Consider the following 9,576-nt stretch of genomic DNA (forward strand, 5'->3'; position numbering starts at 1 on the left):
CTACCTACCTGCAATGTTTCCTACCTAAATACTGTCCCTCATGAGTCCTCCATTCATATACCTCCAACCTTCTGCGAGTGAGCCGGTTCTCCAAGCAGAGATTTAGAGGGAGATCCTTATCCTCAGCAGGTCCCTCCTGGTGGAAGAGCCTCCCTGCCACCCTCCGTCTTGAGCCTGATCTTCTTAAGTTACGGAAACTCCTCAAGACCTTCCTTTTCTCCTCTTCCTTCTCTCTCCCTCTTCCCTGCTAACCTAGCTCTCTGCTCTCTCCCTCTCTCCATCCTCCTCCTTACAGTTTGCTGACTGGTCGCCTGCTGTACCTCAGAGTCTCATAGGTCATGGGTACCCCCGCTAGTACTCTCTCACACTTGCCTCAGGGCCCTTCATCCCAAAGACCTTCACTGCACTTGGGAAATAACCCGAGAGAGTGGCTCTCTCTGCACTTACCCCAGTCACCACCGACCGGGTGCACTTGGACCTCCCCTCCCCCTGTGACCGTCTATGCATTTACACGATCTGAATGCCCCGTGCTTGAAGATCGTCTGTTCTGTTCTCCCTATCTTCGCCCCTTAATTGCACTGGTAAAACTGCAGAATTGCTGTCAGGCTTATTTGCTGTGCCTCAACTGTTAAATGTATTATATACACTTACTCTGCCTGTGCAGACTATTATTGTCTCAGAATTTCAAGGCCTCTGAGAGACTGTTTGTTTTTCCCCATGTTCCCATCCTCCTTGAGCGCTTTGATACACTTTCCTGTGTATAGGCGCTTTATAAATAAGCAATACCATACCAGGAGACAAAGACAAACATGGCTTGGATAGCATTCCTATTAGTCTGAGGCCAGGCAGCTTGTTTGCTAATTGCGCACTGAGCCACTGTTACTCGTGTTCTACTCATTATATACAATCACTATATACAAGTAGGCCTCAGCCGACAGCGAGCCTGCGTTTGCTCCTGACTGCAGGCCCCTTATTTCCCAAAACTCCTTGGGCCTGATTTACACAAATCTTTTTAACCTGGGAAAGTCCCATTGAAAACATGTTTGTAAATCAGGTCCCTCATCTCGGCGTTGCCCTAAAGCCCTACTGCCTTTGCCTATGCCTTACCCGTCTCATCCCACACCCCTCCCTGCACCCACACCTCGAAAAATGATTTTACCTTCTCCTGATGCCTCGTATACTATACACGAAACAAGTTTGCCACAACCTTGAAACAACAGTCATGTAACATATCCAGCCCCCTACACAGGACGCCTGAACTGGGCAATGAACTCTCAGGCAATATAAGACTAGCCAGTGATTCCCACCCTTTCTGAGTGCCAGGCTTGCAACACATCCTTAAATGTGTCCACCGACCTATTGCAGCCTGTCCTACACTTTTGTTGTCCAATTTAATTCACCTTTCAAACCTTCCATTCTAGACCATAGCACGTCTGTTCCACTGGCTTGTCAGTCCTGAATTACTGTTTGGGGTTTGCTGCATGGAAAATAGCAATCCAGAGCCATGAACTGGGCATCTGGAGCATGTGTCATGTCCATCATGCGGCCAAACACTATGCAGTGTTTACTGCCTATTGTCCCTCTAAACGGATTACCATAGACAGCCCTTGAGATGCCAGCTACCTGTAGAGCATACTATCCTTTTTGCAATTTCGATCTTTGGCCCACCTTAATGGATTCCCATGCGCCCAAGCTATCACACAACATTCCTGTTCGCCTTCTACATCACCCCATCCCTACATCTAATGCATTTGACCCACTTTCCTATCCTCTTATCTTCTCCATACTCTTTTTCCTCCACAGACTAAAGTCTGAATCGCCTGGGCAGGGGCATAATACACCAATCTCCACTCAGGCTCTGCCCTTTGAGAGAACTACAGTGGTAATGTGGTTCACTCAAACAACTTGTACCATAACATAACATTTGCTGAAGAGAAAAATGTGGAATTCTCTACGAAACATCAGCATGTCTGGTATTCCTCTGATATCAGATGGAAGAGCATTCCACAAACTGGGGGCTTGGTCTGAGAAACTTCTATTCCTCAAATGGAACAACCAAACTTGGGAACAACTAACAAGATCACAAGAGAAGAAAGGAGGGTCTGAGTAGGTCAGGCACAGGATACAAAAAGTAAATTGTTCCTTCTCCTGCAACCAGTGTAAAGGCCATTGCAGGTTCGATACATAATCTCTGCGGCCTAGCCGAAAGACCGGCTGAACTGCTGCATTTTTTGCCTCTTACAATTTTTCTGATAGGCTGGGAGTCCCACACAGGGAACATTGGTCTAATTAACTTTGAAGTTAAACATGGTTCCAATCACAGCCTGATAGGTGAGCTTATGAATACATGGGTGGATGTGCCAAAGTTGTCAAAATTCTAAGAAACCTGACTGGCAAACATCTAGAATGTCCTCCTGATTAATGAAATCTTGAAGCTGTGAGCTAATGCGTTATTAACCACTGACTCCAGTATTCTTGAACGCTGGGTTGTCCTGCCACAGGTATACGATTAAGAACTGTAGGACCAAGGGGGGACTTCTTTAACAATGGGGTAATGACTGATGATTTTAGAGAGCCATGGACCTCTTCGGTGGTAATAGAGTGGTTGATCAAATGGGTAATCAATGTTACAAGTCTTGAGGCATGCTACTACTGATGGAGGGCATCATCAGACCAACATGTCAGGTGGAGAGAATAAAGAATTAGAAGGGTGTCGAAAGATTTAAGCCTGTGTAATTTAAACGATCAGTAAGAGATAGTTTTGCATTTTCGAAATAGATTCTGACGTATTGGCACTCGCATCCGATTGAATGGATTTATTCTTACTAGTAAAACATGGTTAACAGCTTCACATTGCTTGAGAGGATTCCAGGACGTCTTGGTTGCAAGTTGAGGCCACAAAGGGCTGGACAATTAGAAACAGTTTTCTCAGTTTCTTTAGGGCTGTTAAATACTTGGAGTGAAGTACAATTTTTGACTCAAACATCATATTTTCATATTTAAATAGGACTTCAGGTCAAGGAGATTCATAGCTCGAGAAGACTTCACCAGAGAGTTTCCAGGTGTTGACATTTGCTTTTTTGGGTATCTACATTTCTGCAATGAAATAAAAAGGACAGAGCAAGTGACTTTTTTGCCCATATCGAGTTCTGATTTGACAACAATTCTTCACGTTTTTTTTCAACTAGGAGTTTATTTTCCTCTCTAACCACAGACATAACCCTCTTAGGCCTTATAAAGTTATACCTTGGTTATACCTTGGTAACATAAGGTTAGAAAAATCTAATAAAATGGCCTGAACAGGGCACAGGAATCATAGAAATCCATTGTAGAATAAGATGTTGAGGCAAGCTAGGTCCACAATATGCCCTATGGCACGTGAAGGAGTATTGATTAGCACTGAAATATCACGAACTGATCAAATAGCTAATAAATGAGAGGCCCCAACATTTTCAATACAGTTATTAAAATCACCTAAAAACAGCATATTAGAGGCATTGAGCCCACGAGTGACGAACCATGAATTAAAATAATTTCAAAGGCCATGGCATGTGCCGTGGTGTGATAGCATAGGACAATTTGTATTATTAGTTTAGTAGTAATTGCAGGTCTATAATCAAAACCTCACCCATTTCTGCCCAGTCCCTGAAGTAAGGGATTGGGAACAGTCTTAAGTGATTGCCTAAAAACCACAGCTTAACCGCCCTCTCTTTGCTCTTGTCTATATAAACATTTAATGGCATAGCCTTCGGGAACTAATGTTGTAAGAGTCGGAAGATTCTCATAATTTGACCAGGTTTCAGTAAATCAGGATTTTCTTGTAGAATAAGATCAATTAGAACACCCTAGAGGGTGTTTGACGTTCCTGATTGGTCAATCTGCGGGCTACACGGACTGGTATAGCCCGCAGATTGATTAGAGCCCGGAGAAATGTAAGAAAAGCTTACCAAAGAAAGGGCAGCAGTTGATTTCAACACGGAACTGAAACAGTTAAAGTTCTGTGTGCCCTGTTGCCTTCGCAGCATGCCTGGCATGGCCCTGGCCCATCAAGGAAGCAGACTTCAATACGTAAAAAAATTAAATAAAGTGTGCTTGATATACGACGCCATTTTGCATTTTCTGTCATCTGCAAACTGTGCTATCATACTTTGAGATGCGACCCGTTGCTCTCACGCCCGAATAAAAGAAACAAGCAAAGAGACTTTCAGGAAAGACATTGGGTGCCTGTTCAAAAATGAAAACTTTGCACATTTTCAAGTTGATTATGCAGTGTATTTCTTTTTGCGTGTCATGCATGGAGGACGAAGGGAGTGTGGGGAGGTATGGGGGAGAGGAGATGTAGCGCAATGAATCATTAATGTTCAGAGCATTGCCTCGAAGTTGTTTCCATATAGTGGGGAGGAGGGGAGGAAATATATTTTGTTTATTTTTTGCTGGATTTCTTGGCTGTTTCCGGCACAGCATAGAGTGCTTCTTCCCTCTGTTATTATCACAGACATGTTCAAAAAGCCTGTAGCAGAGCATAGCGCTTAGTTCACAGTTCAACCTATACATTCCAACACCCCCCCTCAAACCCTCCCTCCCCCACACAAGTACAATTTGCCAGCCCCAGCTTCCAGAGGTGGGCATGTGTCCTATTGTTATCAGTCCACTGCGCGCCCACTGGTGTGAATAGCAGCCTGCAATCAAACATTTCTCATGTATTGTACTTTAATGAAACACTAAGGGTGTTCTAATAGCTTTATAGACCTGCAGCTTGGGCAGTACCGGGCGTTATGGTCCCTCATACCTCGTTAATTAACTCGGTCTTCAGGGCCCATAACGCCTGGTACGGCCCTCGCTGCAGGTCTATAAAGCTATGATATAATTCAGCCACTGGACTGCCTGAATGATAATTAGAGTCATCTGCCAGCTGCCACCTGAGGCTGATAGGGATTAAAGATACCTGTATTTTATAAAGCGTGGGATTTAAATCAAATGTATTTATATATTTAGGGTCTGATTTACAAACATAATTTCAATGGAACTTTCCCGTGCTACAATTCTTTTGTAAATCGGGCCCTTAGTCTTTTATGGAATTGTATGTAGCACTCCATCTGAAGCATGCCCCAAATCCCTCTTCAGTCCAAGCAGCCAGGACTTTAAGTTATTAGTGTGTTTCATAATGTTGTTGAGCAATCGGCGAACAAGCGGTATATAAAGAACAAGCGGTATATAAAGGAAACTGACGTCAGTTGAACTTGTAGTTCGATCGGATAATCCCGCCTTGGTGTGATGGTAAACACTCACATCCTTCAAGAAAGGAGCAAGTCAAACAAGCAACCAACATCGTTTTCTGTCATGTGCGCAGAGGATGGATGAGAAAGTCCGAGCATCATTAAGGACTGCTGGGAGTTGTAGTCTCCAGTCTACGAGTTACATGAAACTCCTATGTATGATACTAGAAAATAACAACGATCAGGAAAGTAAAATAAAAAAAATCACACATAATGTGCAATGTGCAGGAAATGTTGATGTGCCAATAGCAAATTACAGTATTCAATTTAAAATCAAACGCTATATTTAGTAACCAATTTTGACTTAAAGATCAGCAAAACAATTCCTAAATAATAAACATTTCACACTCTATGGGCCTCATTACGAGGAGGGCGGTAAGGGGTTAACGGTGCCGGTGCCGTTAACCCCGTACTGCCCTATTACGAGGTCCCCTAGCGGGACTGGCTCTGGAAGTCTGGTCAGACCAGACGTCCTCTGCGGGTCCCGCGAGGGGACAAGCATGCTAAAAACGGGCCCATCATTAACGGGCCCGTTGTTAGCATCATCCCCATTCCCATTGAGCCCTGTGGGGCTGGAATGGGCATGGGGATTAATTTTTACCAGGTCCATGGAATGGGCAATTACCGGGACCGCCAAGGTCGGCATGACCCGGTAATTGCCCATTCCATGGACCAGGGAATAATTCATGCCCTTATGGTTCTGGGAATTGGCATGGGTCCATTGCAGTTTCTGGCAAAGTGACATCAGTTTATGGAGTTTTAGGGGGGATATTTAGTACAAGATGAGAATTGAAGTTTACACGTGATTGATGTGAGCAGACTGTATTATTTCCTGACTAGAAAACATCAGTCCATGTATTCCATGCCACTACTGGCTCAGTGTCCCAGATACTTATTTTCTGGGGAATGTTTAGTCATACCATTCATAACAAGAAAGAATATCAAAATGTGGGATTGCTGGGGAAGTATCTTGGGAAAGAAAAAAGATTTGTTGACTCCCAGGATGCTGTGTTACTTTTGTTGAAAAGAGCTGGATCAGACGTTTCGGAGGAACTTGACAACTCACGGGAGAAAGCAGTGCTTTACATCAGATAGACCTTTGGGGAGGGGAGCAGGATGAACAATTCGGCTAGGCTGTAAGCCAGCAGGAAAGTTCCAGGTGCCAAATATGGAAACTTTGCACCAGTGCAGGTGATGTTTTGAGGGACATTTGCACCAGAATAGAAACTGCCCAAGTGCAAATATATTTCTTTTAATGCATTTTTGGGATGGATCAATGTGTTCTCCAATGAAAAAACTATGCAAAATAGCAATGTACTGATGCAGACTTTCAGCAACCCAGGCCCTACACCAAGACTCTGCAACCTTTCACTCTCCAGTTGTTTGGACTGCAACTTCCACCAGCCCAAGCCTGCACAATCCATGGCGACCCATCATGGGAGTTGTAGTTCAAAATACCTGGAGAGCCACATTTTGCAGACCACCGCTCAGATAAATAGAACAGACGTATCATGTTATACGTCACTTGATGATAACCCATTCAGCATTGAGGCATGTGTTATGAGTGGGCTATTGCTATGCAGAAGCTGTCTAACTCAGAGAAAGCGATGCACGATTCACAAGAGCGAATCGGTGCCAATGTGTTGTCGAAAGCCGGAGAAGCTCCCGTCCTTGATGATGTCCCTACATCGTTTGCCAACATTTTACTGATTTGGTATCTCCACTTCTGAGCCATACGTTTCACCAAACTCTTGAATGAGGATTCCAAAGGGGACAGGGGCCAGTCTCGAGCTGTACAGATGTTAGAACTACGGTATTAATTAATACAGAGAGAACGATGTCAGTGAAGGTGTTGGCTATGCGGTCAGATAATGTATGGGACGCTATGAACATTTCTTACAAACTCCCGCTTTTCTTTTTCTAAAGTGCGTAACTCTGAATGCACTTGATATATTCGGGACTACGATTAAGTTTTCTATTGGGAATATCTAGAGAAGGCCACACAACCAAATCCCAAATACTGAAAACAAAATATTAGTCAACTTGTAAATCATATGTTAAATTACAAATGTGTACTTATCCACTAAGGGGATACATTACAACAAGGGGTTCCGAAAAACAACTGGAGAGGGAAGCTCCAGTTGCATATGATACCCCCAGGAACCTCACGGTGGCATATACCCAGTAGTTGAAATATTCTCAACTATAATTTGATGTTGTATGTGGCCACCTGTGTCCCTTTTCCATCCCTTGAGATGTCCTCAGGCAACAACATTGCAGATAGAGACGAGAGGCATCATGGGCGGGGCACAAATTGATGCAGGTGGGCTTTCTCTGCCTCTCTGGGGCCTTACAAGCTCCCAGGGAGGGGCGGCATGAGGGGAGGCACACATTGATGCAACTGGGCCTTCTCTGCCTCCCTGGGGTCTTACAAGGCCTGAGGGTTGGGCGGGCATGAAGGGGAGGCAGACAGCATGATGGGAGGCACCCATTGATGCAGCTGGGCTTTCTCTGCCTCCCTGCGGCCTTACAAGGCCCAAGGGAGTGACAGCATGAGGGGGAGGCACACATTGATGCAGCTGGGCTTTCTCTGCCTCCCTGGGACCTTACAAGGCCCGAGGGAGGGGTGGCATGAGGGGGAGGCACACATTGATGCAGCTGGGCCTTCTCTGCCTCCCTGGGACCTTACAAGGCCCGAGGGAGGGGTGGCATGAGGGGGAGGCACACATTGATGCAGCTGGGCCTTCTCTGCCTCCCTGGGGTCTTACAAGGCCCAAGGGAGGTGCACCATGAGGGAGAGGCACGCATTGATGCAGCTGGGCTTCCTCAGCCTCCCTGGGGTCTTACAAGGCCCGAGGGAGGGGTGGCATGAGGGGGAGGCACTCATTAATGCAGCTGGGCTTTCTCTGCCTCCCTGGGGTCTTACACGGCCCCAGGGAGGGGCAGCATGAGGGGGAGGCAAACATTGATGCAGCTGGGCTTTCTCTGCCTCCCTGGGGTCTTACAAGCCCTAAGGGAGGGGCAGCATGAGGGGGAGGCACGCATTGATGCAGCTGGGCTTTCTCAGCCTCCCTGGGGTCTTACAAGCCCCAAGGGAGGGGCAGCATGAGGGGGAGGCACGCATTGATTCAGCTGGGCTTTCTCAGCCTCCCTGGGGTCTTACAAGGCCCGAGGGAGGGGCGGCATGAGGGGGAGGCACTCAGTGATGCAGCTGGGCTTTCTCAGCCTCCCTGGGGTCTTACAAGGCCCGAGGGAGGGGTGGCATGAGGGGGAGGCACTCAGTGATGCAGCTGGGCTTTCTCAGCCTCCCTGGGGTCTTACAAGGCCCGAGGGAGGGGTGGCATGAGGGGGAGGCACACATTGATGCAACGGGGCTTTATCTGCCTCCCTGGGGTCTTACAAGGCCCAAGGGAGGTGCACCATGAGGGAGAGGCACGCATTGATGCAGCTGGGCTTTCTCAGCCTCCCTGGGGTCTTACAAGGCCCGAGGGAGGGGTGGCATGAGGGGGAGGCACTCATTAATGCAGCTGGGCTTTCTCTGCCTCCCTGGGGTCTTACACGGCCCCAGGGAGGGGCAGCATGAGGGGGAGGCAAACATTGATGCAGCTGGGCTTTCTCTGCCTCCCTGGGGTCTTACAAGCCCTAAGGGAGGGGCAGCATGAGGGGGAGGCACGCATTGATGCAGCTGGGCTTTCTCAGCCTCCCTGGGGTCTTACAAGCCCCAAGGGAGGGGCAGCATGAGGGGGAGGCACGCATTGATTCAGCTGGGCTTTCTCAGCCTCCCTGGGGTCTTACAAGGCCCGAGGGAGGGGTGGCATGAGGGGGAGGCACTCAGTGATGCAGCTGGGCTTTCTCAGCCTCCCTGGGGTCTTACAAGGCCCGAGGGAGGGGTGGCATGAGGGGGAGGCACTCAGTGATGCAGCTGGGCCTTCTCTGCCTCCCTGGGGTCTTACAAGGCAAGGGAGGGGTGGCATGAGGGGAGACACACATTGATGCAACGGGGCTTTATCTGCCTCCCTGGGGACTTACAAGGCCCAAGGGAGTGACAGCTTGAGGGGGAGGCACACATTGATGCAGCTGGGCTTCTTTCTCTGCCTCCCTGGGGTCTTACATGGCCCCAGGGAGGGGCAGCATGAGGGGGAGGCACATATTGATGCAGCTGGGCTTTCTCTGCCTCCCTGGGACCTTACAAGGCCTGAGGGAGGGGTGGCATGAGGGGGAGGCCCACATTGATGCAGCTGGGCCTTCTCTGCCTCCCTGGGGTCTTACGAGGCCCCAGGGAGGGTCAGCATGAGGGGGA

The sequence above is a fragment of the Ambystoma mexicanum genome, chromosome 5q, assembly GCF_040938575.1.
Source record: "Ambystoma mexicanum isolate Mex_15411 chromosome 5q, UKY_AmexF1_1, whole genome shotgun sequence".
Taxonomy (NCBI): Eukaryota; Metazoa; Chordata; class Amphibia; order Caudata; family Ambystomatidae; genus Ambystoma; species Ambystoma mexicanum.